At 67.6% G+C, this 26,008-nt stretch overlaps 11 non-coding genes across 11 annotated transcripts; all 11 read right to left on the minus strand.

Annotated features, from left to right (window-relative positions):
- Positions 1 to 1,661: 1,661 nt before the first annotated feature.
- LOC141412876 (5S ribosomal RNA) lies at positions 1,662 to 1,780 on the minus strand. Its single transcript, XR_012437718.1, has one exon. It is a non-coding gene; the product is annotated as a 5S ribosomal RNA (ribosomal RNA).
- Positions 1,781 to 3,921: 2,141 nt separating this feature from the next.
- On the minus strand, positions 3,922 to 4,040 carry LOC141412887 (5S ribosomal RNA). Its single transcript, XR_012437729.1, has one exon. It is a non-coding gene; the product is annotated as a 5S ribosomal RNA (ribosomal RNA).
- Positions 4,041 to 6,202: 2,162 nt separating this feature from the next.
- LOC141412899 (5S ribosomal RNA) lies at positions 6,203 to 6,321 on the minus strand. Its single transcript, XR_012437741.1, has one exon. It is a non-coding gene; the product is annotated as a 5S ribosomal RNA (ribosomal RNA).
- Positions 6,322 to 8,466: 2,145 nt separating this feature from the next.
- LOC141412910 (5S ribosomal RNA) lies at positions 8,467 to 8,585 on the minus strand. The gene has a single exon (XR_012437752.1). It is a non-coding gene; the product is annotated as a 5S ribosomal RNA (ribosomal RNA).
- Positions 8,586 to 10,730: 2,145 nt separating this feature from the next.
- On the minus strand, positions 10,731 to 10,849 carry LOC141412921 (5S ribosomal RNA). The gene has a single exon (XR_012437763.1). It is a non-coding gene; the product is annotated as a 5S ribosomal RNA (ribosomal RNA).
- Positions 10,850 to 12,996: 2,147 nt separating this feature from the next.
- On the minus strand, positions 12,997 to 13,115 carry LOC141412932 (5S ribosomal RNA). Its single transcript, XR_012437774.1, has one exon. It is a non-coding gene; the product is annotated as a 5S ribosomal RNA (ribosomal RNA).
- A 2,147-nt stretch (positions 13,116 to 15,262) lies between these two features.
- On the minus strand, positions 15,263 to 15,381 carry LOC141412943 (5S ribosomal RNA). The gene has a single exon (XR_012437785.1). It is a non-coding gene; the product is annotated as a 5S ribosomal RNA (ribosomal RNA).
- A 2,145-nt stretch (positions 15,382 to 17,526) lies between these two features.
- On the minus strand, positions 17,527 to 17,645 carry LOC141412954 (5S ribosomal RNA). The gene has a single exon (XR_012437796.1). It is a non-coding gene; the product is annotated as a 5S ribosomal RNA (ribosomal RNA).
- Positions 17,646 to 19,790: 2,145 nt separating this feature from the next.
- LOC141412343 (5S ribosomal RNA) lies at positions 19,791 to 19,909 on the minus strand. The gene has a single exon (XR_012437181.1). It is a non-coding gene; the product is annotated as a 5S ribosomal RNA (ribosomal RNA).
- Positions 19,910 to 22,054: 2,145 nt separating this feature from the next.
- LOC141412449 (5S ribosomal RNA) lies at positions 22,055 to 22,173 on the minus strand. Its single transcript, XR_012437289.1, has one exon. It is a non-coding gene; the product is annotated as a 5S ribosomal RNA (ribosomal RNA).
- A 2,141-nt stretch (positions 22,174 to 24,314) lies between these two features.
- LOC141412965 (5S ribosomal RNA) lies at positions 24,315 to 24,433 on the minus strand. Its single transcript, XR_012437807.1, has one exon. It is a non-coding gene; the product is annotated as a 5S ribosomal RNA (ribosomal RNA).
- Positions 24,434 to 26,008: the final 1,575 nt, after the last annotated feature.

The following is a 26,008-nucleotide window of genomic DNA, read 5'->3' on the forward strand; positions in this document are numbered from 1 at the left end:
CCTCCTCCACACTCAGGGCCTGGGGCTGCGGGGCTGAATCGTGAGGCTTTCCAGCCCAGGACTTCACCTCTGGCCCCTTTCACACCCGGGATCTTGGGAAGAAGAAACAAAACCAAACACAGCCAAAGCCATCTCCTCCGACCCGGGGCCCCTCCACATCCCTTCCGATCCCGGGTTCCTGCCGGCCTCCCGGGGCGTTTCTCCCAGGCAGGCCTTCGCGGCCACTACACGGGGCTGAGCATTCGAGTCCTCGGGCGTCACGGGGCCCGCGGCCACGCCAAGCACGCACGACTCCCGGGTCTCGTCTGCTCCTGGGTGCCCTGGGCCTCTTCCCTGTGCCGCTGCTGGGTCTTGTGCCCCTGCTTGGCCTCCTTCAGACCCGGCCCCGTGCTACGCGGCCACGTGCTACAGGATCGTGCCAGCAGAACTGGCCCTGGCTGAGCCCCGTACCCACCCTCCTGCCATCCCTGGCCCTGCTAGCAAATGGCAGAGATCCTCTGGCCTCCGAGCCCAGACAAAAATCCTGATGCAGTTGGCCGAGGGGCCGCAAACCAAGGCTTCGCTTGCTCCCGCTCAGGCCCCAGCCATACCCTCTTGTCCTTCGGCTGCTCGTGTGTGGGGTGGGGGAGAGGAGGGTGCGTCCCCGTGCGTGCGTGCGTGGTCTGGGTGTCTCTGCGTGGTGTGTGTGTGTGTGTGTGTGTGTGTTAGATGCCGTGCCTGGTGTAGGTGGGGAAGAGCAAGCCCTCACGCACAGAGCCCCATCACACACTGGGGCCGGGCCGAGGGGGTCAATCTGCTCGGCCTGATTGCGTTGGGCATACATTGCAGAAGGTGGGTTTTCCAAGGCGGAGCAGAGGGTCCCGGCACCTGAGGTTGTCCACGGGGAGAATGTCTGTTCCACGGGGGCAAGCGGTCCCTTCCGTCGTGCCCAAGCCCATGTGACCCCGAAGGCCAGGTGGCCCCGGTCCTTGAGCTGACTGAGGAGTGCTTTGAGACCCGGAGGGTGGCACAGGCGACTGGGCGCCAGCGGCGGCCCTCCCTCCCTTTGAGCGGGACGGGGAGCTGCCGCTGGCATCCGGAGCTCTGGCGGCCTGCGCCCTCTGTCCCTGTGACCGCAGGCTCTGCCGTGGGAGGCGGGATCCCACGTAGAGGTCGCGCGCTGGCTGCCCTGTCTTGGGTTGAGCGACGGAGCGCGACGTGGAGCAGCACCCGACTGAGGCTCCCTGCTTCTCTGTCCCCTGGCGTCTTGCCCTGGACCCAGTGCACCACCTTGTGGCGAGCCCAGGTGTGGCGCGTCCCGCTGTGGGGCCCGCTGGGGTGCAGGACCCACTTTCTCATGGCTTCCGCACGTCCCTCCCCGCCCGCCTGGAGGGCAGTTGGGGAGCGGTCCCCAACGTGGCCTGGGACCAAACTCGCTGGTGACCCGTGTCGCGGGCGCGCGCCCCAGGAGAGTGTGGGGAGGGGAGAGGATTCGGGGACGTAGCTGTGAGGATTCGGTGTGCGTGGGTCTGGCGGGTGGCCCGGACGGGGTCGGGGTCGTGGTCACGGTGGGTCGTTGTGGTGGTGGTGGTGGTGGTGGTGCTGGGGGTGGTGGTGGTGGTGGGGGGGGTGGTGGCGAAGTCCCCGAAGACAAAAGGAGCAGCGAGGGAGGGAGGAGCAAAAGCCTACAGCACCCGGTATTCCCAGGCGGTCTCCCATCCAAGTACTAACCAGGCCCGACCCTGCTTAGCTTCCGAGATCAGACGAGATCGGGCGCGTTCAGGGTGGTATGGCCGTAGACGCTAGCCGCCGCCTCCGGGAGCCCCAAGAGCCTGCCGAGGGCCCCGGCGTGCGTCTCCACGCTGCTCTCCTGGCACGGCTGGGAGTCCGGGTGGGGGCTGGCAGCCCGGGGCCAGCGGCCAGAGGCCCCGCGCGCCTGCTCGGGCAGCCGGTCTCGCCCAGGTGGCCGCTGGGTGGCTTTCTTCCCGAGGTGTCCTGCTGCCAGGACGAGGGTCAAGTTTTCTCGGGGGAAAATTTCTCAGTGCTCTCGGGCGCTTGTTCTTCTGGGAATGTCCACTGCTGTGGCCAAGGCGGGGGACGCACAGCTCGGGCCAGGGCAAGCAGCCGCCCTCCTCCGTCGCCTCCTGGAGCCGTATCCTTGGGTGGGTGCGTGGCTCCCAGCGGAGGTCTCGGGGACCCTTCCGGTCCTCTTCGTCCGGAAAGCGACACTGCCCCTCCAGCCCATCAGGAAAACGGCAGCCGCGCCCTTCGCCGACCCGCTCCGCCCTCCTCCACACTCAGGGCCTGGGGCTGCGGGGCTGAATCGTGAGGCTTTCCAGCCCAGGACTTCACCTCTGGCCCCTTTCACACCCGGGATCTTGGGAAGAAGAAACAAAACCAAACACAGCCAAAGCCATCTCCTCCGACCCGGGGCCCCTCCACATCCCTTCCGATCCCGGGTTCCTGCCGGCCTCCCGGGGCGTTTCTCCCAGGCAGGCCTTCGCGGCCACTACACGGGGCTGAGCACTCGAGTCCTCGGGCGTCACGGGGCCCGCGGCCACGCCAAGCACGCACGACTCCCGGGTCTCGTCTGCTCCTGGGTGCCCTGGGCCTCTTCCCTGTGCCGCTGCTGGGTCTTGTGCCCCTGCTTGGCCTCCTTCAGACCCGGCCCCGTGCTACGCGGCCACGTGCTACAGGATCGTGCCAGCAGAACTGGCCCTGGCTGAGCCCCGTAGCCACCCTCCTGCCATCCCTGGCCCTGCTAGCAAATGGCAGAGATCCTCTGGCCTCCGAGCCCAGACAAAAATCCTGATGCAGTTGGCCGAGGGGCCGCAAACCAAGGCTTCGCTTGTTCCCGCTCAGGCCCCAGCCATACCCTCTTGTCCTTCGGCTGGTCGTGTGTGGGGTGGGGGAGAGGAGGGTGCGTCCCCGTGCGTGCGTGCGTAGTCTGGGTGTCTCTGCGTGGTGTGTGTGTGTGTGTGTGTGTGTGTTAGATGCCGTGCCTGGTGTAGGTGGGGAAGAGCAAGCCCTCACGCACAGAGCCCCATCACACACTGGGGCCGGGCCGAGGGGGTCAATCTGCTCGGCCTGATTGCGTTGGGCATACATTGCAGAAGGTGGGTTTTCCAAGGCGGAGCAGAGGGTCCCGGCACCTGAGGTTGTCCACGGGGAGAATGTCTGTTCCACGGGGGCAAGCGATCCCTTCCGTCGTGCCCAAGCCCATGTGACCCCGAAGGCCAGGTGGCCCCGGTCCTTGAGCTGACTGAGGAGTGCTTTGAGACCCGGAGGGTGGCACAGGCGACTGGGCGCCAGCGGCGGCCCTCCCTCCCTTTGAGCGGGACGGGGAGCTGCCGCTGGCATCCGGAGCTCTGGCGGCCTGCGCCCTCTGTCCCTGTGACCGCAGGCTCTGCCGTGGGAGGCGGGATCCCACGTAGAGGTCGCGCGCTGGCTGCCCTGTCTTGGGTTGAGCGACGGAGGGCGACGTGGAGCAGCACCCGACTGAGGCTCCCTGCTTCTCTGTCCCCTGGCGTCTTGCCCTGGACCCAGTGCACCACCTTGTGGAGAGCCCAGGTGTGGCGCGTCCCGCTGTGGGGCCCGCTGGGGTGCAGGACCCACTTTCTCATGGCTTCCGCACGTCCCTCCCCGCCCGCCTGGAGGGCAGTTGGGGAGCGGTCCCCAACGTGGCCTGGGACCAACCTCGCTGGTGACCCGTGTCGCGGGCGCGCGCCCCAGGAGAGTGTGGGGAGGGGAGAGGATTCGGGGACGTAGCTGTGAGGATTCGGTGTGCGTGGGTCTGGCGGGTGGCCCGGACGGGGTCGGGGTCGTGGTCACGGTGGGTCGTTGTGGTGGTGGTGGTGGTGGTGCTGGGGGTGGTGGTGGTGGGGGGGGGGTGGTGGCGAAGTCCCCGAAGACAAAAGGAGCAGCGAGGGAGGGAGGAGCAAAAGCCTACAGCACCCGGTATTCCCAGGCGGTCTCCCATCCAAGTACTAACCAGGCCCGACCCTGCTTAGCTTCCGAGATCAGACGAGATCGGGCGCGTTCAGGGTGGTATGGCCGTAGACGCTAGCCGCCGCCTCCGGGAGCCCCAAGAGCCTGCCGAGGGCCCCGGCGTGCGTCTCCACGCTGCTCTCCTGGCACGGCTGGGAGTCCGGGTGGGGGCTGGCAGCCCGGGGCCAGCGGCCAGAGGCCCCGCGCGCCTGCTCGGGCAGCCGGTCTCGCCCAGGTGGCCGCTGGGTGGCTTTCTTCCCGAGGTGTCCTGCTGCCAGGACGAGGGTCAAGTTTTCTCGGGGGAAAATTTCTCAGTGCTCTCGGGCGCTTGTTCTTCTGGGAATGTCCACTGCTGTGGCCAAGGCGGGGGACGCACAGCTCGGGCCAGGGCAAGCAGCCGCCCTCCTCCGTCGCCTCCTGGAGCCGTATCCTTGGGTGGGTGCGTGGCTCCCAGCGGAGGTCTCGGGGACCCTTCCGGTCCTCTTCGTCCGGAAAGCGCCACTGCCCCTCCAGCCCATCAGGAAAACGGCAGCCGCGCCCTTCGCCGACCCGCTCCGCCCTCCTCCACACTCAGGGCCTGGGGCTGCGGGGCTGAATCGTGAGGCTTTCCAGCCCAGGACTTCACCTCTGGCCCCTTTCACACCCGGGATCTTGGGAAGAAGAAACAAAACCAAACACAGCCAAAGCCATCTCCTCCGACCCGGGGCATCTCCACATCCCTTCCGATCCCGGGTTCCTGCCGGCCTCCCGGGGCGTTTCTCCCAGGCAGGCCTTCGCGGCCACTACACGGGGCTGAGCACTCGAGTCCTCGGGCGTCACGGGGCCCGCGGCCACGCCAAGCACGCACGACTCCCGGGTCTCGTCTGCTCCTGGGTGCCCTGGGCCTCTTCCCTGTGCCCAGGGGTCTTGTGCCCCTGCTTGGCCTCCTTCAGACCCGGCCCCGTGCTACGCGGCCACGTGCTACAGGATCGTGCCAGCAGAACTGGCCCTGGCTGAGCCCCGTACCCACCCTCCTGCCATCCCTGGCCCTGCTAGCAAATGGCAGAGATCCTCTGGCCTCCAAGCCCAGACAAAAATCCTGATGCAGTTGGCCGAGGGGCCGCCAACCAAGGCTTCGCTTGTTCCCGCTCAGGCCCCAGCCATACCCTCTTGTCCTTCGGCTGCTCGTGTGTGGGGTGGGGGAGAGGAGGGTGCGTCCCCGTGCGTGCGTGCGTGGTCTGGGTGTCTCTGCGTGGTGTGTGTGTGTGTGTGTGTGTGTGTGTGTGTGTGTGTGTGTGTGTTAGATGCCGTGCCTGGTGTAGGTGGGGAAGAGCAAGCCCTCACGCACAGAGCCCCATCACACACTGGGGCCGGGCCGAGGGGGTCAATCTGCTCGGCCTGATTGCGTTGGGCATACATTGCAGAAGGTGGGTTTTCCAAGGCGGAGCAGAGGGTCCCGGCACCTGAGGTTGTCCACGGGGAGAATGTCTGTTCCACGGGGGCAAGCGGTCCCTTCCGTCGTGCCCAAGCCCATGTGACCCCGAAGGCCAGGTGGCCCCGGTCCTTGAGCTGACTGAGGAGTGCTTTGAGACCCGGAGGGTGGCACAGGCGACTGGGCGCCAGCGGCGGCCCTCCCTCCCTTTGAGCGGGACGGGGAGCTGCCGCTGGCATCCGGAGCTCTGGCGGCCTGCGCCCTCTGTCCCTGTGACCGCAGGCTCTGCCGTGGGAGGCGGGATCCCACGTAGAGGTCGCGCGCTGGCTGCCCTGTCTTGGGTTGAGCGACGGAGCGCGACGTGGAGCAGCACCCGACTGAGGCTCCCTGCTTCTCTGTCCCCTGGCGTCTTGCCCTGGACCCAGTGCACCACCTTGTGGCGAGCCCAGGTGTGGCGCGTCCCGCTGTGGGGCCCGCTGGGGTGCAGGACCCACTTTCTCATGGCTTCCGCACGTCCCTCCCCGCCCGCCTGGAGGGCAGTTGGGGAGCGGTCCCCAACGTGGCCTGGGACCAACCTCGCTGGTGACCCGTGTCGCGGGCGCGCGCCCCAGGAGAGTGTGGGGAGGGGAGAGGATTCGGGGACGTAGCTGTGAGGATTCGGTGTGCGTGGGTCTGGCGGGTGGCCCGGACGGGGTCGGGGTCGTGGTCACGGTGGGTCGTTGTGGTGGTGGTGGTGGTGGTGGTGCTGGGGGTGGTGGTGGTGGTGGGGGGGGTGGTGGCGAAGTCCCCGAAGACAAAAGGAGCAGCGAGGGAGGGAGGAGCAAAAGCCTACAGCACCCGGTATTCCCAGGCGGTCTCCCATCCAAGTACTAACCAGGCCCGACCCTGCTTAGCTTCCGAGATCAGACGAGATCGGGCGCGTTCAGGGTGGTATGGCCGTAGACGCTAGCCGCCGCCTCCGGGAGCCCCAAGAGCCTGCCGAGGGCCCCGGCGTGCGTCTCCACGCTGCTCTCCTGGCACGGCTGGGAGTCCGGGTGGGGGCTGGCAGCCCGGGGCCAGCGGCCAGAGGCCCCGCGCGCCTGCTCGGGCAGCCGGTCTCGCCCAGGTGGCCGCTGGGTGGCTTTCTTCCCGAGGTGTCCTGCTGCCAGGACGAGGGTCAAGTTTTCTCGGGGGAAAATTTCTCAGTGCTCTCGGGCGCTTGTTCTTCTGGGAATGTCCACTGCTGTGGCCAAGGCGGGGGACGCACAGCTCGGGCCAGGGCAAGCAGCCGCCCTCCTCCGTCGCCTCCTGGAGCCGTATCCTTGGGTGGGTGCGTGGCTCCCAGCGGAGGTCTCGGGGACCCTTCCGGTCCTCTTCGTCCGGAAAGCGCCACTGCCCCTCCAGCCCATCAGGAAAACGGCAGCCGCGCCCTTCGCCGACCCGCTCCGCCCTCCTCCACACTCAGGGCCTGGGGCTGCGGGGCTGAATCGTGAGGCTTTCCAGCCCAGGACTTCACCTCTGGCCCCTTTCACACCCGGGATCTTGGGAAGAAGAAACAAAACCAAACACAGCCAAAGCCATCTCCTCCGACCCGGGGCCCCTCCACATCCCTTCCGATCCCGGGTTCCTGCCGGCCTCCCGGGGCGTTTCTCCCAGGCAGGCCTTCGCGGCCACTACACGGGGCTGAGCACTCGAGTCCTCGGGCGTCACGGGGCCCGCGGCCACGCCAAGCACGCACGACTCCCGGGTCTCGTCTGCTCCTGGGTGCCCTGGGCCTCTTCCCTGTGCCGCTGCTGGGTCTTGTGCCCCTGCTTGGCCTCCTTCAGACCCGGCCCCGTGCTACGCGGCCACGTGCTACAGGATCGTGCCAGCAGAACTGGCCCTGGCTGAGCCCCGTACCCACCCTCCTGCCATCCCTGGCCCTGCTAGCAAATGGCAGAGATCCTCTGGCCTCCGAGCCCAGACAAAAATCCTGATGCAGTTGGCCGAGGGGCCGCAAACCAAGGCTTCGCTTGTTCCCGCTCAGGCCCCAGCCATACCCTCTTGTCCTTCGGCTGCTCGTGTGTGGGGTGGGGGAGAGGAGGGTGCGTCCCCGTGCGTGCGTGCGTGGTCTGGGTGTCTCTGCGTGGTGTGTGTGTGTGTGTGTGTGTGTGTTAGATGCCGTGCCTGGTGTAGGTGGGGAAGAGCAAGCCCTCACGCACAGAGCCCCATCACACACTGGGGCCGGGCCGAGGGGGTCAATCTGCTCGGCCTGATTGCGTTGGGCATACATTGCAGAAGGTGGGTTTTCCAAGGCGGAGCAGAGGGTCCCGGCACCTGAGGTTGTCCACGGGGAGAATGTCTGTTCCACGGGGGCAAGCGGTCCCTTCCGTCGTGCCCAAGCCCATGTGACCCCGAAGGCCAGGTGGCCCCGGTCCTTGAGCTGACTGAGGAGTGCTTTGAGACCCGGAGGGTGGCACAGGCGACTGGGCGCCAGCGGCGGCCCTCCCTCCCTTTGAGCGGGACGGGGAGCTGCCGCTGGCATCCGGAGCTCTGGCGGCCTGCGCCCTCTGTCCCTGTGACCGCAGGCTCTGCCGTGGGAGGCGGGATCCCACGTAGAGGTCGCGCGCTGGCTGCCCTGTCTTGGGTTGAGCGACGGAGCGCGACGTGGAGCAGCACCCGACTGAGGCTCCCTGCTTCTCTGTCCCCTGGCGTCTTGCCCTGGACCCAGTGCACCACCTTGTGGCGAGCCCAGGTGTGGCGCGTCCCGCTGTGGGGCCCGCTGGGGTGCAGGACCCACTTTCTCATGGCTTCCGCACGTCCCTCCCCGCCCGCCTGGAGGGCAGTTGGGGAGCGGTCCCCAACGTGGCCTGGGACCAACCTCGCTGGTGACCCGTGTCGCGGGCGTGCGCCCCAGGAGAGTGTGGGGAGGGGAGAGGATTCGGGGACGTAGCTGTGAGGATTCGGTGTGCGTGGGTCTGGCGGGTGGCCCGGACGGGGTCGGGGTCGTGGTCACGGTGGGTCGTTGTGGTGGTGGTGGTGGTGGTGGTGCTGGGGGTGGTGGTGGTGGTGGGGGGGGTGGTGGCGAAGTCCCCGAAGACAAAAGGAGCAGCGAGGGAGGGAGGAGCAAAAGCCTACAGCACCCGGTATTCCCAGGCGGTCTCCCATCCAAGTACTAACCAGGCCCGACCCTGCTTAGCTTCCGAGATCAGACGAGATCGGGCGCGTTCAGGGTGGTATGGCCGTAGACGCTAGCCGCCGCCTCCGGGAGCCCCAAGAGCCTGCCGAGGGCCCCGGCGTGCGTCTCCACGCTGCTCTCCTGGCACGGCTGGGAGTCCGGGTGGGGGCTGGCAGCCCGGGGCCAGCGGCCAGAGGCCCCGCGCGCCTGCTCGGGCAGCCGGTCTCGCCCAGGTGGCCGCTGGGTGGCTTTCTTCCCGAGGTGTCCTGCTGCCAGGACGAGGGTCAAGTTTTCTCGGGGGAAAATTTCTCAGTGCTCTCGGGCGCTTGTTCTTCTGGGAATGTCCACTGCTGTGGCCAAGGCGGGGGACGCACAGCTCGGGCCAGGGCAAGCAGCCGCCCTCCTCCGTCGCCTCCTGGAGCCGTATCCTTGGGTGGGTGCGTGGCTCCCAGCGGAGGTCTCGGGGACCCTTCCGGTCCTCTTCGTCCGGAAAGCGCCACTGCCCCTCCAGCCCATCAGGAAAACGGCAGCCGCGCCCTTCGCCGACCCGCTCCGCCCTCCTCCACACTCAGGGCCTGGGGCTGCGGGGCTGAATCGTGAGGCTTTCCAGCCCAGGACTTCACCTCTGGCCCCTTTCACACCCGGGATCTTGGGAAGAAGAAACAAAACCAAACACAGCCAAAGCCATCTCCTCCGACCCGGGGCCCCTCCACATCCCTTCCGATCCCGGGTTCCTGCCGGCCTCCCGGGGCGTTTCTCCCAGGCAGGCCTTCGCGGCCACTACACGGGGCTGAGCACTCGAGTCCTCGGGCGTCACGGGGCCCGTGGCCACGCCAAGCACGCACGACTCCCGGGTCTCGTCTGCTCCTGGGTGCCCTGGGCCTCTTCCCTGTGCCGCTGCTCGGTCTTGTGCCCCTGCTTGGCCTCCTTCAGACCCGGCCCCGTGCTACGCGGACACGTGCTACAGGATCGTGCCAGCAGAACTGGCCCTGGCTGAGCCCCGTACCCACCCTCCTGCCATCCCTGGCCCTGCTAGCAAATGGCAGAGATCCTCTGGCCTCCGAGCCCAGACAAAAATCCTGATGCAGTTGGCCGAGGGGCCGCAAACCAAGGCTTCGCTTGTTCCCGCTCAGGCCCCAGCCATACCCTCTTGTCCTTCGGCTGCTCGTGTGTGGGGTGGGGGAGAGGAGGGTGCGTCCCCGTGCGTGCGTGCGTGGTCTGGGTGTCTCTGCGTGGTGTGTGTGTGTGTGTGTGTGTGTGTTAGATGCCGTGCCTGGTGTAGGTGGGGAAGAGCAAGCCCTCACGCACAGAGCCCCATCACACACTGGGGCCGGGCCGAGGGGGTCAATCTGCTCGGCCTGATTGCGTTGGGCATACATTGCAGAAGGTGGGTTTTCCAAGGCGGAGCAGAGGGTCCCGGCACCTGAGGTTGTCCACGGGGAGAATGTCTGTTCCACGGGGGCAAGCGGTCCCTTCCGTCGTGCCCAAGCCCATGTGACCCCGAAGGCCAGGTGGCCCCGGTCCTTGAGCTGACTGAGGAGTGCTTTGAGACCCGGAGGGTGGCACAGGCGACTGGGCGCCAGCGGCGGCCCTCCCTCCCTTTGAGCGGGACGGGGAGCTGCCGCTGGCATCCGGAGCTCTGGCGGCCTGCGCCCTCTGTCCCTGTGACCGCAGGCTCTGCCGTGGGAGGCGGGATCCCACGTAGAGGTCGCGCGCTGGCTGCCCTGTCTTGGGTTGAGCGACGGAGCGCGACGTGGAGCAGCACCCGACTGAGGCTCCCTGCTTCTCTGTCCCCTGGCGTCTTGCCCTGGACCCAGTGCACCACCTTGTGGCGAGCCCAGGTGTGGCGCGTCCCGCTGTGGGGCCCGCTGGGGTGCAGGACCCACTTTCTCATGGCTTCCGCACGTCCCTCCCCGCCCGCCTGGAGGGCAGTTGGGGAGCGGTCCCCAACGTGGCCTGGGACCAACCTCGCTGGTGACCCGTGTCGCGGGCGCGCGCCCCAGGAGAGTGTGGGGAGGGGAGAGGATTCGGGGACGTAGCTGTGAGGATTCGGTGTGCGTGGGTCTGGCGGGTGGCCCGGACGGGGTCGGGGTCGTGGTCACGGTGGGTCATTGTGGTGGTGGTGGTGGTGGTGGTGCTGGGGGTGGTGGTGGTGGTGGGGGGGGTGGTGGCGAAGTCCCCGAAGACAAAAGGAGCAGCGAGGGAGGGAGGAGCAAAAGCCTACAGCACCCGGTATTCCCAGGCGGTCTCCCATCCAAGTACTAACCAGGCCCGACCCTGCTTAGCTTCCGAGATCAGACGAGATCGGGCGCGTTCAGGGTGGTATGGCCGTAGACGCTAGCCGCCGCCTCCGGGAGCCCCAAGAGCCTGCCGAGGGCCCCGGCGTGCGTCTCCACGCTGCTCTCCTGGCACGGCTGGGAGTCCGGGTGGGGGCTGGCAGCCCGGGGCCAGCGGCCAGAGGCCCCGCGCGCCTGCTCGGGCAGCCGGTCTCGCCCAGGTGGCCGCTGGGTGGCTTTCTTCCCGAGGTGTCCTGCTGCCAGGACGAGGGTCAAGTTTTCTCGGGGGAAAATTTCTCAGTGCTCTCGGGCGCTTGTTCTTCTGGGAATGTCCACTGCTGTGGCCAAGGCGGGGGACGCACAGCTCGGGCCAGGGCAAGCAGCCGCCCTCCTCCGTCGCCTCCTGGAGCCGTATCCTTGGGTGGGTGCGTGGCTCCCAGCGGAGGTCTCGGGGACCCTTCCGGTCCTCTTCGTCCGGAAAGCGCCACTGCCCCTCCAGCCCATCAGGAAAACGGCAGCCGCGCCCTTCGCCGACCCGCTCCGCCCTCCTCCACACTCAGGGCCTGGGGCTGCGGGGCTGAATCGTGAGGCTTTCCAGCCCAGGACTTCACCTCTGGCCCCTTTCACACCCGGGATCTTGGGAAGAAGAAACAAAACCAAACACAGCCAAAGCCATCTCCTCCGACCCGGGGCCCCTCCACATCCCTTCCGATCCCGGGTTCCTGCCGGCCTCCCGGGGCGTTTCTCCCAGGCAGGCCTTCGCGGCCACTACACGGGGCTGAGCACTCGAGTCCTCGGGCGTCACGGGGCCCGCGGCCACGCCAAGCACGCACGACTCCCGGGTCTCGTCTGCTCCTGGGTGCCCTGGGCCTCTTCCCTGTGCCGCTGCTGGGTCTTGTGCCCCTGCTTGGCCTCCTTCAGACCCGGCCCCGTGCTACGCGGCCACGTGCTACAGGATCGTGCCAGCAGAACTGGCCCTGGCTGAGCCCCGTACCCACCCTCCTGCCATCCCTGGCCCTGCTAGCAAATGGCAGAGATCCTCTGGCCTCCGAGCCCAGACAAAAATCCTGATGCAGTTGGCCGAGGGGCCGCAAACCAAGGCTTCGCTTGTTCCCGCTCAGGCCCCAGCCATACCCTCTTGTCCTTCGGCTGCTCGTGTGTGGGGTGGGGGAGAGGAGGGTGCGTCCCCGTGCGTGCGTGCGTGGTCTGGGTGTCTCTGCGTGGTGTGTGTGTGTGTGTGTGTGTGTGTGTTAGATGCCGTGCCTGGTGTAGGTGGGGAAGAGCAAGCCCTCACGCACAGAGCCCCATCACACACTGGGGCCGGGCCGAGGGGGTCAATCTGCTCGGCCTGATTGCGTTGGGCATACATTGCAGAAGGTGGGTTTTCCAAGGCGGAGCAGAGGGTCCCGGCACCTGAGGTTGTCCACGGGGAGAATGTCTGTTCCACGGGGGCAAGCGGTCCCTTCCGTCGTGCCCAAGCCCATGTGACCCCGAAGGCCAGGTGGCCCCGGTCCTTGAGCTGACTGAGGAGTGCTTTGAGACCCGGAGGGTGGCACAGGCGACTGGGCGCCAGCGGCGGCCCTCCCTCCCTTTGAGCGGGACGGGGAGCTGCCGCTGGCATCCGGAGCTCTGGCGGCCTGCGCCCTCTGTCCCTGTGACCGCAGGCTCTGCCGTGGGAGGCGGGATCCCACGTAGAGGTCGCGCGCTGGCTGCCCTGTCTTGGGTTGAGCGACGGAGCGCGACGTGGAGCAGCACCCGACTGAGGCTCCCTGCTTCTCTGTCCCCTGGCGTCTTACCCTGGACCCAGTGCACCACCTTGTGGCGAGCCCAGGTGTGGCGCGTCCCGCTGTGGGGCCCGCTGGGGTGCAGGACCCACTTTCTCATGGCTTCCGCACGTCCCTCCCCGCCCGCCTGGAGGGCAGTTGGGGAGCGGTCCCCAACGTGGCCTGGGACCAACCTCGCTGGTGACCCGTGTCGCGGGCGCGCGCCCCAGGAGAGTGTGGGGAGGGGAGAGGATTCGGGGACGTAGCTGTGAGGATTCGGTGTGCGTGGGTCTGGCGGGTGGCCCGGACGGGGTCGGGGTCGTGGTCACGGTGGGTCGTTGTGGTGGTGGTGGTGGTGGTGGTGCTGGGGGTGGTGGTGGTGGTGGGGGGGGTGGTGGCGAAGTCCCCGAAGACAAAAGGAGCAGCGAGGGAGGGAGGAGCAAAAGCCTACAGCACCCGGTATTCCCAGGCGGTCTCCCATCCAAGTACTAACCAGGCCCGACCCTGCTTAGCTTCCGAGATCAGACGAGATCGGGCGCGTTCAGGGTGGTATGGCCGTAGACGCTAGCCGCCGCCTCCGGGAGCCCCAAGAGCCTGCCGAGCGCCCCGGCGTGCGTCTCCACACTGCTCTCCTGGCACGGCTGGGAGTCCGGGTGGGGGCTGGCAGCCCGGGGCCAGCGGCCAGAGGCCCCGCGCGCCTGCTCGGGAAGCCGGTCTCGCCCAGGTGGCCGCTGGGTGGCTTTCTTCCCGAGGTGTCCTGCTGCCAGGACGAGGGTCAAGTTTTCTCGGGGGAAAATTTCTCAGTGCTCTCGGGCGCTTGTTCTTCTAGGAATGTCCACTGCTGTGGCCAAGGCGGGGGACGCACAGCTCGGGCCAGGGCAAGCAGCCGCCCTCCTCCGTCGCCTCCTGGAGCCGTATCCTTGGGTGGGTGCGTGGCTCCCAGCGGAGGTCTCGGGGACCCTTCCGGTCCTCTTCGTCCGGAAAGCGCCACTGCCCCTCCAGCCCATCAGGAAAACGGCAGCCGCGCCCTTCGCCGACCCGCTCCGCCCTCCTCCACACTCAGGGCCTGGGGCTGCGGGGCTGAATCGTGAGGCTTTCCAGCCCAGGACTTCACCTCTGGCCCCTTTCACACCCCGGATCTTGGGAAGAAGAAACAAAACCAAACACAGCCAAAGCCATCTCCTCCGACCCGGGGCCCCTCCACATCCCTTCCGATCCCGGGTTCCTGCCGGCCTCCCGGGGCGTTTCTCCCAGGCAGGCCTTCGCGGCCACTACACGGGGCTGAGCACTCGAGTCCTCGGGCGTCACGGGGCCCGCGGCCACGCCAAGCACGCACGACTCCCGGGTCTCGTCTGCTCCTGGGTGCCCTGGGCCTCTTCCCTGTGCCGCTGCTGGGTCTTGTGCCCCTGCTTGGCCTCCTTCAGACCCGGCCCCGTGCTACGCGGCCACGTGCTACAGGATCGTGCCAGCAGAACTGGCCCTGGCTGAGCCCCGTACCCACCCTCCTGCCATCCCTGGCCCTGCTAGCAAATGGCAGAGATCCTCTGGCCTCCGAGCCCAGACAAAAATCCTGATGCAGTTGGCCGAGGGGCCGCAAACCAAGGCTTCGCTTGTTCCCGCTCAGGCCCCAGCCATACCCTCTTGTCCTTCGGCTGCTCGTGTGTGGGGTGGGGGAGAGGAGGGTGCGTCCCCGTGCGTGCGTGCGTGGTCTGGGTGTCTCTGCGTGGTGTGTGTGTGTGTGTGTGTGTGTGTGTTAGATGCTGTGCCTGGTGTAGGTGGGGAAGAGCAAGCCCTCACGCACAGAGCCCCATCACACACTGGGGCCGGGCCGAGGGGGTCAATCTGCTCGGCCTGATTGCGTTGGGCATACATTGCAGAAGGTGGGTTTTCCAAGGCGGAGCAGAGGGTCCCGGCACCTGAGGTTGTCCACGGGGAGAATGTCTGTTCCACGGGGGCAAGCGGTCCCTTCCGTCGTGCCCAAGCCCATGTGACCCCGAAGGCCAGGTGGCCCCGGTCCTTGAGCTGACTGAGGAGTGCTTTGAGACCCGGAGGGTGGCACAGGCGACTGGGCGCCAGCGGCGGCCCTCCCTCCCTTTGAGCGGGACGGGGAGCTGCCGCTGGCATCCGGAGCTCTGGCGGCCTGCGCCCTCTGTCCCTGTGACCGCAGGCTCTGCCGTGGGAGGCGGGATCCCACGTAGAGGTCGCGCGCTGGCTGCCCTGTCTTGGGTTGAGCGACGGAGCGCGACGTGGAGCAGCACCCGACTGAGGCTCCCTGCTTCTCTGTCCCCTGGCGTCTTGCCCTGGACCCAGTGCACCACCTTGTGGCGAGCCCAGGTGTGGCGCGTCCCGCTGTGGGGCCCGCTGGGGTGCAGGACCCACTTTCTCATGGCTTCCGCACGTCCCTCCCCGCCCGCCTGGAGGGCAGTTGGGGAGCGGTCCCCAACGTGGCCTGGGACCAACCTCGCTGGTGACCCGTGTCGCGGGCGCGCGCCCCAGGAGAGTGTGGGGAGGGGAGAGGATTCGGGGACGTAGCTGTGAGGATTCGGTGTGCGTGGGTCTGGCGGGTGGACCGGACGGGGTCGGGGTCGTGGTCACGGTGGGTCGTTGTGGTGGTGGTGGTGGTGGTGGTGCTGGGGGTGGTGGTGGTGGTGGGGGGGGTGGTGGCGAAGTCCCCGAAGACAAAAGTAGCAGCGAGGGAGGGAGGAGCAAAAGCCTACAGCACCCGGTATTCCCAGGCGGTCTCCCATCCAAGTACTAACCAGGCCCGACCCTGCTTAGCTTCCGAGATCAGACGAGATCGGGCGCGTTCAGGGTGGTATGGCCGTAGACGCTAGCCGCCGCCTCCGGGAGCCCCAAGAGCCTGCCGAGGGCCCCGGCGTGCGTCTCCACGCTGCTCTCCTGGCACGGCTGGGAGTCCGGGTGGGGGCTGGCAGCCCGGGGCCAGCGGCCAGAGGCCCCGCGCGCCTGCTCGGGCAGCCGGTCTCGCCCAGGTGGCCGCTGGGTGGCTTTCTTCCCGAGGTGTCCTGCTGCCAGGACGAGGGTCAAGTTTTCTCGGGGGAAAATTTCTCAGTGCTCTCGGGCGCTTGTTCTTCTGGGAATGTCCACTGCTGTGGCCAAGGCGGGGGACGCACAGCTCGGGCCAGGGCAAGCAGCCGCCCTCCTCCGTCGCCTCCTGGAGCCGTATCCTTGGGTGGGTGCGTGGCTCCCAGCGGAGGTCTCGGGGACCCTTCCGGTCCTCTTCGTCCGGAAAGCGACACTGCCCCTCCAGCCCATCAGGAAAACGGCAGCCGCGCCCTTCGCCGACCCGCTCCGCCCTCCTCCACACTCAGGGCCTGGGGCTGCGGGGCTGAATCGTGAGGCTTTCCAGCCCAGGACTTCACCTCTGGCCCCTTTCACACCCGGGATCTTGGGAAGAAGAAACAAAACCAAACACAGCCAAAGCCATCTCCTCCGACCCGGGGCCCCTCCACATCCCTTCCGATCCCGGGTTCCTGCCGGCCTCCCGGGGCGTTTCTCCCAGGCAGGCCTTCGCGGCCACTACACGGGGCTGAGCACTCGAGTCCTCGGGCGTCACGGGGCCCGCGGCCACGCCAAGCACGCACGACTCCCGGGTCTCGTCTGCTCCTGGGTGCCCTGGGCCTCTTCCCTGTGCCGCTGCTGGGTCTTGTGCCCCTGCTTGGCCTCCTTCAGACCCGGCCCCGTGCTACGCGGCCACGTGCTACAGGATCGTGCCAGCAGAACTGGCCCTGGCTGAGCCCCGTACCCACCCTCCTGCCATCCCTGGCCCTGCTAGCAAATGGCAGAGATCCTCTGGCCTCCGAGCCCAGACAAAAATCCTGATGCAGTTGGCCGAGGGGCCGCAAACCAAGGCTTCGCTTGTTCCCGCTCAGGCCCCAGCCATACCCTCTTGTCCTTCGGCTGCTCGTGTGTGGGGTGGGGGAGAGGAGGGTGCGTCCCCGTGCGTGCGTGCGTGGTCTGGGTGTCTCTGCGTGGTGTGTGTGTGTGTGTGTGTGTGTGTTAGATGCCGTGCCTGGGGTAGGTGGGGAAGAGCAAGCCCTCACGCACAGAGCCCCATCACACACTGGGGCCGGGCCGAGGGGGTCAATCTGCTCGGCCTGATTGCGTTGGGCATACATTGCAGAAGGTGGGTTTTCCAAGGCGGAGCAGAGGGTCCCGGCACCTGAGGTTGTCCACGGGGAGAATGTCTGTTCCACGGGGGCAAGCGGTCCCTTCCGTCGTGCCCAAGCCCATGTGACCCCGAAGGCCAGGTGGCCCCGGTCCTTGAGCTGACTGAGGAGTGCTTTGAGACCCGGAGGGTGGCACAGGCGACTGGGCGCCAGCGGCGGCCCTCCCTCCCTTTGAGCGGGACGGGGAGCTGCCGCTGGCATCCGGAGCTCTGGCGGCCTGCGCCCTCTGTCCCTGTGACCGCAGGCTCTGCCGTGGGAGGCGGGATCCCACGTAGAGGTCGCGCGCTGGCTGCCCTGTCTTGGGTTGAGCGACGGAGCGCGACGTGGAGCAGCACCCGACTGAGGCTCCCTGCTTCTCTGTCCCCTGGCGTCTTGCCCTGGACCCAGTGCACCACCTTGTGGCGAGCCCAGGTGTGGCGCGTCCCGCTGTGGGGCCCGCTGGGGTGCAGGACCCACTTTCTCATGGCTTCCGCACGTCCCTCCCCGCCCGCCTGGAGGGCAGTTGGGGAGCGGTCCCCAACGTGGCCTGGGACCAACCTCGCTGGTGACCCGTGTCGCGGGCGCGCGCCCCAGGAGAGTGTGGGGAGGGGAGAGGATTCGGGGACGTAGCTGTGAGGATTCGGTGTGCGTGGGTCTGGCGGGTGGCCCGGACGGGGTCGGGGTCGTGGTCATGGTGGGTCGTTGTGGTGGTGGTGGTGGTGGTGGTGCTGGGGGTGGTGGTGGTGGTGGGGGGGGTGGTGGCGAAGTCCCCGAAGACAAAAGGAGCAGCGAGGGAGGGAGGAGCAAAAGCCTACAGCACCCGGTATTCCCAGGCGGTCTCCCATCCAAGTACTAACCAGGCCCGACCCTGCTTAGCTTCCGAGATCAGACGAGATCGGGCGCGTTCAGGGTGGTATGGCCGTAGACGCTAGCCGCCGCCTCCGGGAGCCCCAAGAGCCTGCCGAGGGCCCCGGCGTGCGTCTCCACGCTGCTCTCCTGGCACGGCTGGGAGTCCGGGTGGGGGCTGGCAGCCCGGGGCCAGCGGCCAGAGGCCCCGCGCGCCTGCTCGGGCAGCCGGTCTCGCCCAGGTGGCCGCTGGGTGGCTTTCTTCCCGAGGTGTCCTGCTGCCAGGACGAGGGTCAAGTTTTCTCGGGGGAAAATTTCTCAGTGCTCTCGGGCGCTTGTTCTTCTGGGAATGTCCACTGCTGTGGCCAAGGCGGGGGACGCACAGCTCGGGCCAGGGCAAGCAGCCGCCCTCCTCCGTCGCCTCCTGGAGCCGTATCCTTGGGTGGGTGCGTGGCTCCCAGCGGAGGTCTCGGGGACCCTTCCGGTCCTCTTCGTCCGGAAAGCGCCACTGCCCCTCCAGCCCATCAGGAAAACGGCAGCCGCGCCCTTCGCCGACCCGCTCCGCCCTCCTCCACACTCAGGGCCTGGGGCTGCGGGGCTGAATCGTGAGGCTTTCCAGCCCAGGACTTCACCTCTGGCCCCTTTCACACCCGGGATCTTGGGAAGAAGAAACAAAACCAAACACAGCCAAAGCCATCTCCTCCGACCCGGGGCCCCTCCACATCCCTTCCGATCCCGGGTTCCTGCCGGCCTCCCGGGGCGTTTCTCCCAGGCAGGCCTTCGCGGCCACTACACGGGGCTGAGCACTCGAGTCCTCGGGCGTCACGGGGCCCGCGGCCACGCCAAGCACGCACGACTCCCGGGTCTCGTCTGCTCCTGGGTGCCCTGGGCCTCTTCTCTGTGCCGCTGCTGGGTCTTGTGCCCCTGCTTGGCCTCCTTCAGACCCGGCCCCGTGCTACGCGGCCACGTGCTACAGGATCGTGCCAGCAGAACTGGCCCTGGCTGAGCCCCGTACCCACCCTCCTGCCATCCCTGGCCCTGCTAGCAAATGGCAGAGATCCTCTGGCCTCCGAGCCCAGACAAAAATCCTGATGCAGTTGGCCGAGGGGCCGCAAACCAAGGCTTCGCTTGTTCCCGCTCAGGCCCCAGCCATACCCTCTTGTCCTTCGGCTGCTCGTGTGTGGGGTGGGGGAGAGGAGGGTGCGTCCCCGTGCGTGCGTGCGTGGTCTGGGTGTCTCTGCGTGGTGTGTGTGTGTGTGTGTGTGTGTGTTAGATGCCGTGCCTGGTGTAGGTGGGGAAGAGCAAGCCCTCACGCACAGAGCCCCATCACACACTGGGGCCGGGCCGAGGGGGTCAATCTGCTCGGCCTGATTGCGTTGGGCATACATTGCAGAAGGTGGGTTTTCCAAGGCGGAGCAGAGGGTCCCGGCACCTGAGGTTGTCCACGGGGAGAATGTCTGTTCCACGGGGGCAAGCGGTCCCTTCCGTCGTGCCCAAGCCCATGTGACCCCGAAGGCCAGGTGGCCCCGGTCCTTGAGCTGACTGAGGAGTGCTTTGAGACCCGGAGGGTGGCACAGGCGACTGGGCGCCAGCGGCGGCCCTCCCTCCCTTTGAGCGGGACGGGGAGCTGCCGCTGGCATCCGGAGCTCTGGCGGCCTGCGCCCTCTGTCCCTGTGACCGCAGGCTCTGCCGTGGGAGGCGGGATCCCACGTAGAGTTCGCGCGCTGGCTGCCCTGTCTTGGGTTGAGCGACGGAGCGCGACGTGGAGCAGCACCCGACTGAGGCTCCCTGCTTCTCTGTCCCCTGGCGTCTTGCCCTGGACCCAGTGCACCACCTTGTGGCGAGCCCAGGTGTGGCGCGTCCCGCTGTGGGGCCCGCTGGGGTGCAGGACCCACTTTCTCATGGCTTCCGCACGTCCCTCCCCGCCCGCCTGGAGGGCAGTTGGGGAGCGGTCCCCAACGTGGCCTGGGACCAACCTCGCTGGTGACCCGTGTCGCGGGCGCGCGCCCCAGGAGAGTGTGGGGAGGGGAGAGGATTCGGGGACGTAGCTGTGAGGATTCGGTGTGCGTGGGTCTGGCGGGTGGCCCGGACGGGGTCGGGGTCGTGGTCACGGTGGGTCGTTGTGGTGGTGGTGGTGGTGGTGGTGCTGGGGGTGGTGGTGGTGGTGGGGGGGGTGGTGGCGAAGTCCCCGAAGACAAAAGGAGCAGCGAGGGAGGGAGGAGCAAAAGCCTACAGCACCCGGTATTCCCAGGCGGTCCCCCATCCAAGTACTAACCAGGCCCGACCCTGCTTAGCTTCCGAGATCAGACGAGATCGGGCGCGTTCAGGGTGGTATGGCCGTAGACGCTAGCCGCCGCCTCCGGGAGCCCCAAGAGCCTGCCGAGGGCCCCGGCGTGCGTCTCCACGCTGCTCTCCTGGCACGGCTGGGAGTCCGGGTGGGGGCTGGCAGCCCGGGGCCAGCGGCCAGAGGCCCCGCGCGCCTGCTCGGGCAGCCGGTCTCGCCCAGGTGGCCGCTGGGTGGCTTTCTTCCCGAGGTGTCCTGCTGCCAGGACGAGGGTCAAGTTTTCTCGGGGGAAAATTTCTCAGTGCTCTCGGGCGCTTGTTCTTCTGGGAATGTCCACTGCTGTGGCCAAGGCGGGGGACGCACAGCTCGGGCCAGGGCAAGCAGCCGCCCTCCTCCGTCGCCTCCTGGAGCCGTATCCTTGGGTGGGTGCGTGGCTCCCAGCGGAGGTCTCGGGGACCCTTCCGGCCCTCTTCGTCCGGAAAGCGCCACTGCCCCTCCAGCCCATCAGGAAAACGGCAGCCGCGCCCTTCGCCGACCCGCTCCGCCCTCCTCCACACTCAGGGCCTGGGGCTGCGGGGCTGAATCGTGAGGCTTTCCAGCCCAGGACTTCACCTCTGGCCCCTTTCACACCCGGGATCTTGGGAAGAAGAAACAAAACCAAACACAGCCAAAGCCATCTCCTCCGACCCGGGGCCCCTCCACATCCCTTCCGATCCCGGGTTCCTGCCGGCCTCCCGGGGCGTTTCTCCCAGGCAGGCCTTCGCGGCCACTACACGGGGCTGAGCACTCGAGTCCTCCGGCGTCACGGGGCCCGCGGCCACGCCAAGCACGCACGACTCCCGGGTCTCGTCTGCTCCTGGGTGCCCTGGGCCTCTTCCCTGTGCCGCTGCTGGGTCTTGTGCCCCTGCTTGGCCTCCTTCAGACCCGGCCCCGTGCTACGCGGCCACGTGCTACAGGATCGTGCCAGCAGAACTGGCCCTGGCTGAGCCCCGTACCCACCCTCCTGCCATCCCTGGCCCTGCTAGCAAATGGCAGAGATCCTCTGGCCTCCGAGCCCAGACAAAAATCCTGATGCAGTTGGCCGAGGGGCCGCAAACCAAGGCTTCGCTTGTTCCCGCTCAGGCCCCAGCCATACCCTCTTGTCCTTCGGCTGCTCATGTGTGGGGTGGGGGAGAGGAGGGTGCGTCCCCGTGCGTGCGTGCGTGGTCTGGGTGTCTCTGCGTGGTGTGTGTGTGTGTGTGTGTGTGTGTTAGATGCCGTGCCTGGTGTAGGTGGGGAAGAGCAAGCCCTCACGCACAGAGCCCCATCACACACTGGGGCCGGGCCGAGGGGGTCAATCTGCTCGGCCTGATTGCGTTGGGCATACATTGCAGAAGGTGGGTTTTCCAAGGCGGAGCAGAGGGTCCCGGCACCTGAGGTTGTCCACGGGGAGAATGTCTGTTCCACGGGGGCAAGCGGTCCCTTCCGTCGTGCCCAAGCCCATGTGACCCCGAAGGCCAGGTGGCCCCGGTCCTTGAGCTGACTGAGGAGTGCTTTGAGACCCGGAGGGTGGCACAGGCGACTGGGCGCCAGCGGCGGCCCTCCCTCCCTTTGAGCGGGACGGGGAGCTGCCGCTGGCATCCGGAGCTCTGGCGGCCTGCGCCCTCTGTCCCTGTGACCGCAGGCTCTGCCGTGGGAGGCGGGATCCCACGTAGAGGTCGCGCGCTGGCTGCCCTGTCTTGGGTTGAGCGACGGAGCGCGACGTGGAGCAGCACCCGACTGAGGCTCCCTGCTTCTCTGTCCCCTGGCGTCTTGCCCTGGACCCAGTGCACCACCTTGTGGCGAGCCCAGGTGTGTCGCGTCCCGCTGTGGGGCCCGCTGGGGTGCAGGACCCACTTTCTCATGGCTTCCGCACGTCCCTCCCCGCCCGCCTGGAGGGCAGTTGGGGAGCGGTCCCCAACGTGGCCTGGGACCAACCTCGCTGGTGACCCGTGTCGCGGGCGCGCGCCCCAGGCGAGTGTGGGGAGGGGAGAGGATTCGGGGACGTAGCTGTGAGGATTCGGTGTGCGTGGGTCTGGCGGGTGGCCCGGACGGGGTCGGGGTCGTGGTCACGGTGGGTCGTTGTGGTGGTGGTGGTGGTGGTGGTGCTGGGGGTGGTGGTGGTGGTGGGGGGGGTGGTGGTGAAGTCCCCGAAGACAAAAGGAGCAGCGAGGGAGGGAGGAGCAAAAGCCTACAGCACCCGGTACTCCCAGGCGGTCTCCCATCCAAGTACTAACCAGGCCCGACCCTGCTTAGCTTCCGAGATCAGACGAGATCGGGCGCGTTCAGGGTGGTATGGCCGTAGACGCTAGCCGCCGCCTCCGGGAGCCCCAAGAGCCTGCCGAGGGCCCCGGCGTGCGTCTCCACGCTGCTCTCCTGGCACGGCTGGGAGTCCGGGTGGGGGCTGGCAGCCCGGGGCCAGCGGCCAGAGGCCCCGCGCGCCTGCTCGGGCAGCCGGTCTCGCCCAGGTGGCCGCTGGGTGGCTTTCTTCCCGAGGTGTCCTGCTGCCAGGACGAGGGTCAAGTTTTCTCGGGGGAAAATTTCTCAGTGCTCTCGGGCGCTTGTTCTTCTGGGAATGTCCACTGCTGTGGCCAAGGCGGGGGACGCACAGCTCGGGCCAGGGCAAGCAGCCGCCCTCCTCCGTCGCCTCCTGGAGCCGTATCCTTGGGTGATTGCGTGGCTCCCAGCGGAGGTCTCGGGGACCCTTCCGGTCCTGTTCGTCCGGAAAGCGCCACTGCCCCTCCAGCCCATCAGGAAAACGGCAGCCGCGCCCTTCGCCGACCCGCTCCGCCCTCCTCCACACTCAGGGCCTGGGGCTGCGGGGCTGAATCGTGAGGCTTTCCAGCCTAGGACTTCACCTCTGGCCCCTTTCACACCCGGGATCTTGGGAAGAAGAAACAAAACCAAACACAGCCAAAGCCATCTCCTCCGACCCGGGGCCCCTCCACATCCCTTCCGATCCCGGGTTCCTGCCGGCCTCCCGGGGCGTTTCTCCCAGGCAGGCCTTCGCGGCCACTACACGGGGCTGAGCACTCGATTCCTCGGGCGTCACGGGGCCCGCGGCCACGCCAAGCACGCACGACTCCCGGGTCTCGTCTGCTCCTGGGTGCCCTGGGCCTCTTCCCTGTGCCGCTGCTGGGTCTTGTGCCCCTGCTTGGCCTCCTTCAGACCCGTCCCCGTGCTACGTGGCCACGTGCTACAGGATCGTGCCAGCAGAACTGGCCCTGGCTGAGCCCCGTACCCACCCTCCTGCCATCCCTGGCCCTGCTAGCAAATGGCAGAGATCCTCTGGCCTCCGAGCCCAGACAAAAATCCTGATGCAGTTGGCCGAGGGGCCGCAAACCAAGGCTTCGCTTGTTCCCGCTCAGGCCCCAGCCATACCCTCTTGTCCTTCGGCTGCTCGTGTGTGGGGTGGGGGAGAGGAGGGTGCATCCCCGTGCGTGCGTGCGTGGTCTGGGTGTCTCTGCCTGGTGTGTGTGTGTGTGTGTGTGTGTGTTAGATGCCGTGCCTGGTGTAGGTGGGGAAGAGCAAGCCCTCACGCACAGAGCCCCATCACACACTGGGGCCGGGCCGAGGGGGTCAATCTGCTCGGCCTGATTGCGTTGGGCATACATTGCAGAAGGTGGGTTTTCCAAGGCGGAGCAGAGGGTCCCGGCACCTGAGGTTGTCCACGGGGAGAATGTCTGTTCCACGGGGGCAAGCGGTCCCTTCCGTCGTGCCCAAGCCCATGTGACCCCGAAGGCCAGGTGGCCCCGGTCCTTGAGCTGACTGAGGAGTGCTTTGAGACCCGGAGGGTGGCACAGGCGACTGGGCGCCAGCGGCGGCCCTCCCTCCCTTTGAGCGGGACGGGGAGCTGCCGCTGGCATCCGGAGCTCTGGCGGCCTGCGCCCTCTGTCCGTGTGACCGCAGGCTCTGCCGTGGGAGGCGGGATCCCACGTAGAGGTCGCGCGCAGGCTGCCCTGTCTTGGGTTGAGCGACGGAGCGCGACGTGGAGCAGCACCCGACTGAGGCTCCCTGCTTCTCTGTCCCCTGGCGTCTTGCCCTGGACCCAGTGCACCACCTTGTGGCGAGCCCAGGTGTGGCGCGTCCCGCTGTGGGGCCCGCTGGGGTGCAGGACCCACTTTATCATGGCTTCCGCACGTCCCTCCCCGCCCGCCTGGAGGGCAGTTGGGGAGCGGTCCCCAACGTGGCCTGGGACCAACCTCGCTGGTGACCCGTGTCGCGGGCGCGCGCCCCAGGAGAGTGTGGGGAGGGGAGAGGATTCGGGGACGTAGCTGTGAGGATTCGGTGTGCGTGGGTCTGGCGGGTGGCCCGGACGGTGTCGGGGTCGTGGTCACGGTGGGTCGTTGTGGTGGTGGTGGTGGTGGTGCTGGTTGTGGTGGTGGTGGTGGGGGGGTGGTGGCGAAGTCCCCGAAGACAAAAGGAGCAGCGAGGGAGGGAGGAGCAAAAGCCTACAGCACCCGGTATTCCCAGGCGGTCTCCCATCCAAGTACTAACCAGGCCCGACCCTGCTTAGCTTCCGAGATCAGACGAGATCGGGCGCGTTCAGGGTGGTATGGCCGTAGACGCTAGCCGCCGCCTCCGGGAGCCCCAAGAGCCTGCCGAGGGCCCCGGCGTGCGTCTCCACGCTGCTCTCCTGGCACGGCTGGGAGTCCGGGTGGGGGCTGGCAGCCCGGGGCCAGCGGCCAGAGGCCCCGCGCGCCTGCTCGGGCAGCCGGTCTCGCCCAGGTGGCCGCTGGGTGGCTTTCTTCCCGAGGTGTCCTGCTGCCAGGACGAGGGTCAAGTTTTCTCGGGGGAAAATTTCTCAGTGCTCTCGGGCGCTTGTTCTTCTGGGAATGTCCACTGCTGTGGCCAAGGCGGGGGACGCACAGCTCGGGCCAGGGCAAGCAGCCGCCCTCCTCCGTCGCCTCCTGGAGCCGTATCCTTGGGTGGGTGCGTGGCTCCCAGCGGAGGTCTCGGGGACCCTTCCGGTCCTCTTCGTCCGGAAAGCGCCACTGCCCCTCCAGCCCATCAGGAAAACGGCAGCCGCGCCCTTCGCCGACCCGCTCCGCCCTCCTCCACACTCAGGGCCTGGGGCTGCGGGGCTGAATCGTGAGGCTTTCCAGCCCAGGACTTCACCTCTGGCCCCTTTCACACCCGGGATCTTGGGAAGAAGAAACAAAACCAAACACAGCCAAAGCCATCTCCTCCGACCCGGGGCCCCTCCACATCCCTTCCGATCCCGGGTTCCTGCCGGCCTCCCGGGGCGTTTCTCCCAGGCAGGCCTTCGCGGCCACTACACGGGGCTGAGCACTCGAGTCCTCGGGCGTCACGGGGCCCGCGGCCACGCCAAGCACGCACGACTCCCGGGTCTCGTCTGCTCCTGGGTGCCCTGGGCCTCTTCCCTGTGCCGCTGCTGGGTCTTGTGCCCCTGCTTGGCCTCCTTCAGACCCGGCCCCGTGCTACGCGGCCACGTGCTACAGGATCGTGCCAGCAGAACTGGCCCTGTCTGAGCCCCGTACCAACCCTCCTGCCATCCCTGGCCCTGCTAGCAAATGGCAGAGATCCTCTGGCCTCCGAGCCCAGACAAAAATCCTGATGCAGTTGGCCGAGGGGCCGCAAACCAAGGCTTCGCTTGTTCCCACTCAGGCCCCAGCCATACCCTCTTGTCCTTCGGCTGCTCGTGTGTGGGGTGGGGGAGAGGAGGGTGCGTCCCCGTGCGTGCGTGCGTGGTCTGGGTGTCTCTGCGTGGTGTGTGTGTGTGTGTGTGTGTGTGTGTGTGTGTGTGTGTGTGTGTGTTAGATGCCGGCCTGGTGTAGGTGGGGAAGAGCAAGCCCTCACGCACAGAGCCCCATCACACACTGGGGCCGGGCCGAGGGGGTCAATCTGCTCGGCCTGATTGCGTTGGGCATACATTGCAGAAGGTGGGTTTTCCAAGGCGGAGCAGAGGGTCCCGGCACCTGAGGTTGTCCACGGGGAGAATGTCTGTTCCACGGGGGCAAGCGGTCCCTTCCGTCGTGCCCAAGCCCATGTGACCCCGAAGGCCAGGTGGCCCCGGTCCTTGAGCTGACTGAGGAGTGCTTTGAGACCCGGAGGGTGGCACAGGCGACTGGGCGCCAGCGGCGGCCCTCCCTCCCTTTGAGCGGGACGGGGAGCTGCCGCT

The sequence above is a fragment of the Castor canadensis genome, chromosome 10 (assembly GCF_047511655.1).
Source record: "Castor canadensis chromosome 10, mCasCan1.hap1v2, whole genome shotgun sequence".
Lineage (NCBI taxonomy): Eukaryota > Metazoa > Chordata > Mammalia > Rodentia > Castoridae > Castor > Castor canadensis.